The sequence below is a fragment of the Apis florea genome, unplaced genomic scaffold (genome assembly GCF_048593485.1).
Source record: "Apis florea isolate Af1SG1 unplaced genomic scaffold, ASM4859348v1 contig_3696_pilon, whole genome shotgun sequence".
Taxonomy (NCBI): Eukaryota; Metazoa; Arthropoda; class Insecta; order Hymenoptera; family Apidae; genus Apis; species Apis florea.
In genome coordinates, this window is record NW_028256809.1 from 4,140,506 (window position 1) to 4,152,761 (window position 12,256).

A 12,256-nucleotide genomic window follows, 5' to 3' on the forward strand; every position below is an offset into this window, starting at 1 on the left:
GATGTTATTTCTAATTCTCTAATTTCAATAGATGTTTTACAATTAGAAGATCGAATTAAATATCTAACATTTAACCATTGTTGAATTTCTGTAGACAAAATTATTCTGTTTATGCTAACAGATTCTCGTAGACATCAAAGTAGCGTACAATATAATAAGAGAGAAACGAGACATTTGCTTATGAGTGCTGGAAGGAAGTTGTGGAGTTGTGGAAAACTTGAGGCACTTCGTTTTTAAAGTAAGATGTTAGAGAATAATCTTTGTACTTCAAATTCGACTTGAAACACGATTAATTGATATACTTGAGCAATTCTTAAGCGATCCATAAACGTTTAAAAACGTCTTAATATTTTTTACTCTTCGATCACATCGTTTATTAAAGCATCTAATTCTTAACGAAATTATTGTATCGTAATTGTATTTCTTTTTTTTATATTTTCCATCGTGAATTCGAACTACGGTTTGATTACGCGATTCTCCATTATAATTCTGTTGATTCTAGTACGATGTTAATCAGAATGTTTCACGGTCGACTAATAAAATGAAATATGCCCCATATATTGACTAGCAAGTTGGTATCTCGCGAGCAACAATAATTCTAACAATAATTGATAATAGGGACCAATAGAAGTCAATTAGGTAAACGATTTACGAGTAATTATGTTCACGATTTCGATCTAAATCGGCAAATATGAAATGAACATTGCCCTGTCATTGCCCTGATAATTGAAATTTCAGAATATGATTTTTATTGGTAGATAATTCTAAATTAACAAAAAAATTTTTTACACGCAAAATCGACTTCTCTCTCCAATATTACGTTACATTACGTTTAAGCACGAAGCATTCTATCACAGTGTAATTAAAAATTATATTTAAGAAGAAGACATTTGTAAGCAAATTTCTCTCAGATATGTCATAGTCTACTTTTGGTGTCTGCGAGCAAATGATTCTAACTTTATAATCGTCTTTACATTCAAATCGAAAGTTCATCGATCGTCTCGCGTGAAATCTTTTCTTCGGGACAAGTCGCCTAAAAGTGGCCTATCCGCGCGTTCAAGCACCTCTTGATCGTGTCTGCCCGTTAATCGCGTGAACTTTATCCGATGAGCAGTGACAAGCTTAAAGGGGAAATTGTGGCTCACGAGATTAAGTTGGCGAGATATCGTTCTAATCTTGTCTCCGACTCGCGCTTCTCATTACTCACGAATACACACGCCTCCCCCCCCGAAATTTCTGTTAAAATTGTCAATAAACCCAGCGCCAGCCAACGTGCTAGCCGGCGAAAATGCCTGTCCTCGTTGCCACTTTAAGTGGTAAATGGAACTCTGTTCACTGTTATTCGACACGGTGTATTAAGCGAGGGAAAATGAAGATTTATTCGATTTTTCGATCGTCGAATGATAGCAGCGAATTTAGAATAGGTTTTTGTACGTTGGTAGACAGATCTATTTTTATCTAACTATTTTATCTAACTGGAAATTTCAATCTGGATCGATCGTTAATTTGGAAATTTTCGATCGAACGAAGGGGTTTCTTTGAAAAATCAGCCGTGAGATTTCATTTCCTTGCGATCGAATATTATATAGGAAGTAGTAGTAAAAAAATTTAAATATTTATTTTAGAGAATTCTTCGGTTCAATTGTAGAACAAGGGTGCAAAAGAAAACTCAAATCATCAAACTTCTGCTGATGTATAGTAAGTAGAATCTATAGAAAATATATCGACGCGAATCGGATTCTATTAAAATTTAAATATCTCTCTTGCATATTTATAAGTATTCGAAAATAGTATCGATTATATTAATTCATTAATTCCGTTGTTTGATTTTCTATACACCAGCAGAGTTATCAGTTATTTGTGAATCGTGTCGCTACGACAACATTCCCGCACAACTATAATTTGAACTAATAAGCACGAGTATAGTGGGAGGCAAATTTGCATACACTGTGTACTGCTACTGATATTCGTAACACGCTTAATTTACATTCCATTAACGTTATTTGCCCCTGCTTTTGATTTAAATTTCTTAATTGAAATATCGATAACGAAGAAAGTATAACGTCGTTCTTTTCTTTGTAATATAACTTCAATCTTTACTTATATCAAACGTGATTTTCATTTTCTTTAAATCGTTATCACTTGTCGATGTTATGATATCGGTTAGATGATCTCGCGTAACAAAATAAAAAAGTTGTGGACGCAATTTAAAATAGAAAATTGTTGCAACAAAATAATTGCTGTTCCGCGAATGGAGCTGTATCAAAAGAGTTCTGGACAGTTGACGAATTATTCCGGCCGAATATCGGGATCCTGATTTCACAGCTTGTCGGAACAAGCAAGCAGAGGAGATGGTTGATTTACGATGTCCATTGAATAATGGGATTACTTTCAATAAATTTTGATTATGGGCCGGATGTAATCTACGACACCTAGCACTACATCATTCCTGTGCAATTACTTACACACTCGATAGTCTGTGTATTTGCACAGAAAGATCATATCATGGTGGATCAAAGTAAAATATGGAAATTAGAAATTTATCAGCGCGATGTAAAAAGTTTCCAGTTCGATGTAAAAATATATATAGAGTTTCAAGCAATAACTAGATGGATTAAAATTTATTCGATATCGAATCCGGTGCACGAGTTATTTCGATCATATTATAGATTGAATTAGAATTTTCACTCTGTCCTTTATTATACCGCGGAAAAATAATTTTTCAAATAAAGGACAGAGGGAATAATGAATCGATTAAAAAGAAAAAATTGTTGTATATCGGGAATAGCGTTGTTTTTGTGTTATTCAAAGTTGCATTAATTAAAATGGAATATTGTTATTGCGATACTACAATCATATCAATTGTTATATTAAATGGATTACGTCGAGACAAATATTAACTTAAAATGCAATGTAATTTTACAGTTCGTTTCATTTCGGTACTTCCATACTGACGATATCATTTCGGTGATTACTTTATCGATGAATGATGATGATGGAAATGAATTAATTGAACGTAAAGTTAATTGAACGCAAAGACACAACAAAATCTATATATATAGATATATTCTACCAAGATAACATAATATCCGCAATATTTGTATCGAAAAGATAATTTCACGCTTTCGAAAATGTCTAAACAATTGCCATTTCTATAAATTTTCTATACGCTATTAAGTTAAATGAATCGAATAATAATTAATATACAAGTCACGGATAATAAATTACGCGAGAGAATTAATTATTCATGATTCGAAACACGTGATATTTGTAAAGGAAAAAAATTAAACATTCAGCAACACGTTAACATTACAACGCAATATTAAATCAAACTAACATTTGCTCAAACACTTTCACAATCCCCTAATTACACGTTTCAACAAGTTCATACAAACTTCATCGTTCAATTTGCTCGTTAAACTTAACAATATTATATTAAATCGTTAAATCAACTCGAAACAAAATCACACACGCACATATACGTGTTCGTAATATCTAGATATCCGATCAACCTACCCTAATCTGAATCCACACCGAAGATCAACGTCGTCGATGTCAACTATTGCTGGAAAGCAGCCAAACCAATCCGTTTCGACGTTGCGTGCAATGAGCAATGATTTATTTACCGAGCCGATCGACCGATACCTTCGCTTCATCTCGATTAAGCCAAACACTCGTCAACCCTTCCCCCTCCTCCTCCAACCCGCCGCGAGGGGGGAAAAAATAGAAAATCGATGAATCGATCGGAATTCAGTTTATTCGAGCCGCGACCCAGATGCATAAAGGGGGTGATTTTTAATTAACAGCGAGGGGTAAATTTATTATCGATCCGATCGATTCTCGTTCTCTCTTCTCTCTCTCATCGTCGATTTAGGGATAGCGCATCACTTAGCTATGTAATTACGCATAACCGTGGAGAAATTATCAAATCTGGAGAAGGAACGATGGATCGGCGATTGTCTTCGTTTGTTCTCGAACGTGGGGGATCGTCGATCGAAATTCGGTGTTATCGGATCGATTGGAAATCAGGGAATTTTAGTGGTGGATTCAGATATCGATATAATCGGTTGTGATATATTTGGACGGATGGGGATGATTATAAATTGGACAGATTCGAAAGTGAACGCAGTTTTTTTCTTGATTTTTCTGCGAAATTATAGAGAAGAATTTGCTACGCGCAACTTTGAGCTTCTAATTATTTTCTACTATCGAATTATTTCGCGATAAGATAACTTGTTGCACCCTTCCTTGAAAGCTATTAATCTTTACTTAATTGCTTCGAAGATTATTCCCAGATGCTGTAAATCCCTTTAACTTAAATGTGGCTCTGAAGAAAAAGAAAAATAATTTAAATTTAAAGTATACTTTCCCTCCTATTGATTTTTGCATCTTCGTTCTATTAAAATTCATACAGTATCTTAACGAGTTTCATCGTTGATCTGAATTCGTAAAGAGAAGAAACACTTTTTGAACATGGCCCCAGATGATTTCGAATTTCGAAGCGGTATCCATCCTCTCCTATTTCGGGGGACGATATTTCACAAGCCACGAGTCCATTTTCATCAGACTTTGAGGATTACCTCGACATCCTTCTGGTTAATCAATTTCCCCTCTTCCATTTTCGTTCCAGGTTACGGCCGTTCAATGAAAATTCCTGGCGTAATAAAACCGGACACGAAGTGACACGGAGCAGATAAAACTTCAACGAAATAAGCTATGTAAATAAACGCACGCGAAGGGGGATAAAGAGGAGAAGAGTGGCCAGTGAAACGAGGTCATTGGTAGCTTTTCCCCCCCGTTCATTTTTACGCTCGCCGCCAGCGGAGAAACCCCAGGTGAGATGTTTGCCTGTTCGAGATAATTACGCTCGCTATGTATTCCGTATAATCTCTAATTATAGATACAGATATATTCCCTTAACGTGGCTTCAGTTCCCCCTTTTTTTTTTTATTTTTTTCATTTTTTTTTTTTATCGTTTCATCCGCCGCAGGGAAATTCATCCATGATTAAAAAGATAGAATGATATTTTTATCGATCCCATATTATTCCATACTTGACGTGTTTTATCTTTGAGCACGTCTCTTTTCGTGCATTTGTTTCAATTTTTGTAATCAAAACGCTACGTGTCTTGAGATTATACTGTAATACGTTTGTAGAGCGATTGAAAATATTTTATTTTATTTTTATTTTTAACGCATGAAATTTTATGCGTCGAAGAAAATTTGTTTATTTTTAACTCGAAGGGACGATAATAGTTTCTTTTTTCTTTATATCTAATTTTTATCGAAATTAGAAGTTTGTTTTTTTTAATGCTTTCCCTCTTCCTTTTATCGCGCTCTAGTTAACTTTAAATCTTACCACGCTAATTACTGCTCGTTTTCAACTCTAAGAAAATTTTATTATTCTTCTTCTTCATTGAAATGCAATTTAATCAGTTCATCGGGACAGAATAATTTAGAGAAATCAAGTTTTTCTAATAATAAGTCGATCCTTTCTTTCCATACTTCTCCTATTGGATTCGACTAATAAAGCTAGCCCAATTTCTAGATTTTTCGATAGATCTAAACAAATAGAATTTTGCGATCTCGACAAAAAAAAATTTCATCCACGCTGACTAAGAGTTATTAACGAAACGCCAACGTCGAATCGCTTACATCCCTCGACGGTGAAGAGTGATCAAAAAAGGATCATCCGCGTGGAAAGGATTAGGACGGTCTCAAAAGAAATTAGGGCGATAAAAGGTAAACCGCGGGCGTGTATGTCGATTCGAACATCAAAGGGGCCCGGTTTTCACGGCTAATTTGCGGCATCAACGTTACCAAGATCAACGAGCGAAGCGTGCAACGACGTCCGCGGAACGACGTCCTCGGTCAATCGGTTGCCGACCGAGTCCCGGATTTCCGCCTACGCTTTTATGCAGGGAACCGAGGCGACGCGACGCGCCAACGCCATCGACTTGGCGAGAGGTTGGACGGCCAATAAAAAAACAATTACAACCAACCGGCCCGTGGACACTATCCTCTCTCCAACTTCGGATACAGAGTTTTTACGCCACGGAAAATTGCTTCTGGGGGGCCGACAAATGCCCGATAAAATCCGATTGCCGATTCCCGCCTCGTGGAGGGAAGGTCGTTGATTCGATTAAACCGGTTGAAAATTTCGATCGTCAACGATACAAAGTCGAGTCTCCAGACCAGGTTCTTTTCGTTTTCTCGTTTTCGTTCTGCGCGGGATGTTTTCGAAAGATCGAAAAAAGATTTATCTTGCGTTTCTTCTGAGATTATTGTCGACGAATGATAAATTGGGTGAGTAATTTTCAAGGAAGATTCTTTTCTTTTTTTTTTTTTTTTTTGGTGTGGGTTGAGGGATAGAACTGGGTTTCGATCGTGTGTTGTATTTAGATGTTTTAAGGGTAAAGCGTGAAATTGTTGTCGATTAAATGCGATGATTGATTGAGCAGGTAATTTGGATGGCTTTAATTAGATAGAAGAAATTAGAGTTCACGAAATTGGGTTTTAAATAGGTAGTTGTGCTTGAATATCTCGTAATTTTTGTCATTTGTTATAATTTGGTAATTTTATTGTATTGTTTGTGTAGTGAATAGTAATAGCATGTGTAAATTTAATATTTTATGTACAATATAAAAGAATATTGGTAATTATAATGCACGTATATTTTATAGATTAATTATCGAATTATTTCGTTTGGAAGGCAAGTGATCTCATATTGGAAATCTAGTAAATTTTAGGATTAGTGTTTGCTTTCAAACGAAGTAGATCATTATTTAATTGAAGTAAATGGTTAATCGATTCGATTAATTGAGTATTAATTACACGTGATTGATATTATTTTTCATTTCATTCAAATCTCTTTCGACTTTAGTGATTGAAAATTGTGTAAAATCTGATAAAATTTTTGAATAAGGGTATAATTTACAATTAATTATTTGAATTTCTAAATTAAAAAAAAATATATATAATAAAATATTACAATATTAAAAAATATTTCAATTGCATAAAAAAAAAACTCAATGCGTGTAATTAATTAGATTATATAGAAGAAAATTTCGATACAATTCACGATTTATTCGTATTGACATCGTTGATCGACTCCACTTCGAGTTCTTTCATGTGGCAGAATGGCACTTTTTAGCACCCGGAGGGTGCTTCATTCCGGAACAGTAGTATGACCCGTGAATGATCAGCCGATGGGAGCATAGAAAAAAAAATCATTATTACTCAAACAAAAAATTGTTAAACTGTTTCCATTTATTTTCACTATTATTACAATTATCATTATTAATAATAATAACAATAGTTCGAAGAAACTAAAGAATTGCAACATTTTACGAACGAAAATATTTCTATTTCTTTTTCATCCACCATTATTTCGTAATACAAACTAGATACAAAAATATATTTATATTATATAAAATTCAATTAACGATATCTTAATACCTAAAATAAATAAAAATCTTACTAAAATGAGATATTTTAATTCGTAATCGTATCTCCCTTTTGGGCATACGACATAAATTCAAGCTTGCGGAAATCGCGCGCAATAAGCAATTGCAGTTCATTGACGGTGATATCGCGCGTTTGGTTATTATCGGTTTTTCCAATAATTCGGCGGTCCGAGGGATATGAGCGGCGATAAAGGCAAATAAAACAAGGAATTGCGTCCCGTTTATCGGCGAGTCAAGTTGCCCTTCTGAGCCAGAGGGTGAGGATGGAAAAAAGGGGAAAGTGAGCGTAGGAGGAGCCCGCGGGGCGGCCTTGCAAAAGCGGATTTTCGAATAGAACTCTCTTTGCTCGAGGCGTCCGCCAGCTTTTCGGTCCTCGAAACGAATATAACTTTTTCGCTTTGCGCTTCATTTCGTTTGAATTCAACCTTGCCTAATCATTTGCATACGCTCGACGATATTAAACGAACCGATAGCGAAAAATTAGAACATTTGGGGGGAAACGTGAACGCGGTTTCGAAAGGTGAAATCGTGGTTCGAACGCGAATCGATAATTTAATTGGAGTATCGGTGATACGATCGTTTTAATCGAACCTTTCTCCTGATGGACCGTTCATTTTTCGGAGGGGGCAGAATATTGTTCATAGCGAGAATTTCTCGAGAGTTTTTAATTACTTTAATGTTAAATTCAAATCACCATTGTAAATGTTTACTATTAGAAATAGAATAGGATTAAAAATAGAATAGAAATAGTATTCGAACGAATACTAATAATATTAACTTTGTCATAGCGAGAATTTCTCAAGAGTTTTTTTAATGTTATTTTAATGTTAAATTCAAATCACTATTGTAAATGTTTACTATTAGAAATAGAATAGTATTAAAAATAGAATAGAATTAGAAATAGTATTCGAACGAACGACTATTACAATATTAATTTTGTCAGAAGCATTTTTAACGATCATGAGAATCAAAAGAATTTGAAACCAAATTCGTCTCTCGCTGGAGAAACTGATATTAATTTTTCAGGACAGGAATTTCTTAAAATTGATAAATGATCCATTACCAAACGATAAATTGCAAGAACGATTCGGTGTAAGAGAGAAACAACGTTGACTTGGAAGAGGACGAGTAGAACTTTGACTATAATTTAACTGTCTTCTAAATGATTTCGACTGAGAAAATTGCGTTTCGAGATGAAATCGATCCTCGAGACAAATAACTTTTTCCGCTCATTCGATTAAGAGGGATAATTTGTAGTTCGGACAGGATTCCATTAACTTAAATGCGGCTGGTTAAACGTCATCCCCTCGCCTCGACTCGATCTCGATGCAGAGATGCTTAACTCGGACAGTAACGATTATGGTCGGCTCATAATGAAGAGTTTGTGCGTTGTGGATAACGATAACTCTTCTTCGTTAAGATTCCTGTCCTAACATAATTGCAAAGGCCGAACGAGCGCGATGGATTGCGATTACAACGGGAACCGATTCCTTGACATTTTGAATTATTGCAGAAATCTTGTTATAAATCATTGTAAATGATTTTTCTTTCTAATAATGATGATTTTTTAATTTAGTTTTTAATTTGTTAAGGATAAATAACTGGACGAGAAAGATAAAATTTTTGATCCTCTTTTAGAATTATGTTGAATTATAAAACATTATTCTGGCTTGCATAAAGTTTTACACGAGTTAGTGTAAATTTTTTATGATTCTATCTCAAAAAATTTCTTCACAGAGGTGATTTAACGTTTCAGTGGTCTTTTGGACAGAGTAGTTTCTTCCAAACATCTTTCCATCCGAGTCTTATCATTGGAAAGGAGATTACAGATGCGACGTTCGCGCTGTAAACTCGCAGGTTGCAGAATTTTTATGGCCGCTGCATTTTGCAGCAGATCATACTTGTCGAGAAAAATATCTGTCAACTCGTCTAAAATTTTATCACACGTTCGATTTATTGACAATTTAGAAAGCTATCTATATTAAACGTAACCCTATTAGAAAAATTCAGGAGATTCTTCTGTTTTATATATCCAATCCAATCTTTACACGTTCTCGAATTTTTACATTTTACATCCGTCCAAAAATGTATCGAAAATTTAATAATCAAATCAATCGAGCATGGCGATTGAAATAATTCGATTTTTAAAATTAGTTTCTCCTTCTCCGCAAATTCATCAATTCTTCATTCGAAAAAAAGTTTAATTTCGGGAGACTGGAGTAAAACACCTGGAAATAAATTCACAACGTTCCTTTTTCCCCTCTTCCTTTCCTTTAAGGTTAAAGAATTAGAATCGTTACGTTCCCAGCCACCGAGTCTCTCCCTTCCAACCCGGGTTCGAGTTTCAACTCTTCTGGAATGGAACTTCTTTACAAACGGATACGGTATTAAATTCGCGAAAATCCTTCGACAATCGCGAAGTTTCGAGAAGTATCATCATCATCATCATCCTCCTCGTCGTCCTCTTCAGAATTCGGGGAAAGGCGATTAAGAAAATCGTTTCCCCCGAACGATTTATCTTCACGCGTTAACCGAGAGAAACGACCTACTTAGATCCGTCGTAAGAGCCGTGTGTATGTTTCGAGTGTGTATATTCGTGGAGGGAATAACAGCCGTGGAAACGTTCTGCCCGATTTCCAACATCCACGACGATCGAAAACGGGCAACAACTTTTGACTCGATGCTCGAGATAATGAGGAGATTTTCGGAGGCAACCGTTTGTTTAACTTGCAAAAGCGTATCTGCCTGGGGGCGATAAACCTTCTTCTTGGACTTAATATCCTTAGATTCGAAACGTGAGGATGAATGGTTCGGTTTTCAAACGTTTCGTCAAGAATTATCGCAGTCGTTCCAGCAGTCTTATCAACGGTTCGGTGAAACCGTTTCCTTCCTGAACCGACGTGGAAATCTGTTTTTCGTTAATTGGGGGAGGGAGAGAGAGAGATTCGTTTGATTAGGTTGACGAAAGGGGTATTATCGTCAGGAGTGTTATTTAGTTTAATTTTCTTAAATATAGCTCTCGAATTTTTACTTTATTTATCGGAATTTCGAGTGATTCGATGAAAATGAAAACGGATTTTAAAGGTTTCTAAAAAAATTTTTTCAACGATTCTAATTTAAATATCGAATATTTTGTAGTGGCGCGGAATCAATTATCAATATTTATATTATTTTCTTGACACTGATTGAGATTATCTCTTTGACAAACACAAGTTTCGAGGGGAACAATCGCGACTGTTGTGTCAGCACACAGGAACAGATACCGAATACGCAAACACGCTCTCCGTCTCGTTTCGTTAACAAATTCCGTGCACGAGGGCCCGGCCCAACCTTCTCATCGCATTGTTTATCGAGGCTGGAAATTTTGCGAAACGTAGTAGTAACCAACGATGCGAACTGTCGCCAAGACCGGCTCGAAGCGACGAACCCGTCTCCGGATTCTCGAAATTATCGAGAAACCGAGGGCAGGATGAACCGAAGGTATTCGAGAGGTTCTTCGGGAGGAATTGGCACGCTGCGAGGGCGCGATAAAGCCGACGGTTCCAGGGGAAATCTTTGCGGCCAACTGGGCGCGATTAACCGCGTTATTCCACATTCCTTCACTTTTCCATCATTTCTTCTTTTTTTTTTTTTTCTATCCCCGTCGTTTTTTAGTTTCTGCGTGTCTTATAATGAATTTCCTTATAAGCTTTTAATCGATAATTAATATTCCTTCTGCGCGTTCTTTAAATTCTACTTCCGTTTATATTTCAATTTTGCAATTTTTCCTCAACTATTTCTCTAATAATAATTTCATTTCGCACGAAAGATCGAACGAGTAACTAATTGTGGACATACTGCTCTTCTTTTGCGTCCACATACCGATTCACCGTTTATATCCGCGTGTGATTTCGCGAGCAATATTTGCCACGTGTCTCATCCTATAAGGAGCCTATAAGGAGGCTGCAAGATTCTCCCCCTTCGGCCAGATATCCGACGAAAACTCGAGTCGGCCAAGTTAAATTAAGAGTCGACTTTCAATTAGCGCGATAAATCCTCGGCGGAAACTTTCGCCACTTCTTGCCGTCGATGACGTAGACGCCCGGACGATTCTTCTCCCGAATTCTCTGGATCCTCGATGACGATTAATTCCTGAGAGCAATTCGTACGCGCCCCCGATTTCTACCGAGTTTCATAAGATTCTGTTTCCTCTCCTCTTTGGAAATTTATCGCCGATTTTAACCGGTTTCGCCGAGATTGACCTCTCGATTTAACGGGTTGAAAGGAGGGGGGAGGGTGATTTATGGAAGGGCGGAGTGGGGAGGGTAAATGAACGGTTGGTCAGTGACGAGGTGATAGGAAAGATGCGAATCGAGGGTGAAGAAAAGTTATTCGATGTAATTCGTTGGACGCATAAATATTTTTCTTTTCCAATTTTCATCCATTTTTCAGACTCTTTTTAGAAATTATAGTCCTAAAATACAATCAATATAGAATCTTGTTATTTTATTACGATCGATCGAACACGAGATAAGAAGAAAATGCGTCAAGTAAAGAGATCTAAATACTAAGAATGAATCGATGAATATATATATATCTTGAAGATGCATAGAAAATTGAGAAAACGGTTAAAGCTCCAACTGCTTTCATTTAAGATGAAACATTGCATTTTTGAGAAGACGAGAAGACGCCTTCCATCAAGCCAGAAATTCTTCCCATTTCCACGGTGAAGAGATAAACGTTTGACGCTTGTTAAATTTTCATACACAGTTTCCCTCGTCGAAAATTAAGAACTCGGAGGCGGAAGTCGAG

The 12,256-nt window shown here is 36.2% G+C and overlaps 1 long non-coding RNA gene across 1 annotated transcript in view; it reads left to right on the top strand.

The window, feature by feature from the left end:
- Positions 1-12,256, top strand: part of LOC105736593 (uncharacterized) — a 62,104-nt gene that overhangs the window by 6,142 nt on the left and 43,706 nt on the right. The window contains exon 3 of the long non-coding RNA XR_015294253.1: positions 4,631-4,835. This is a non-coding gene — a long non-coding RNA (uncharacterized LOC105736593). The remainder of the gene's footprint in view (positions 1-4,630; positions 4,836-12,256) is intronic.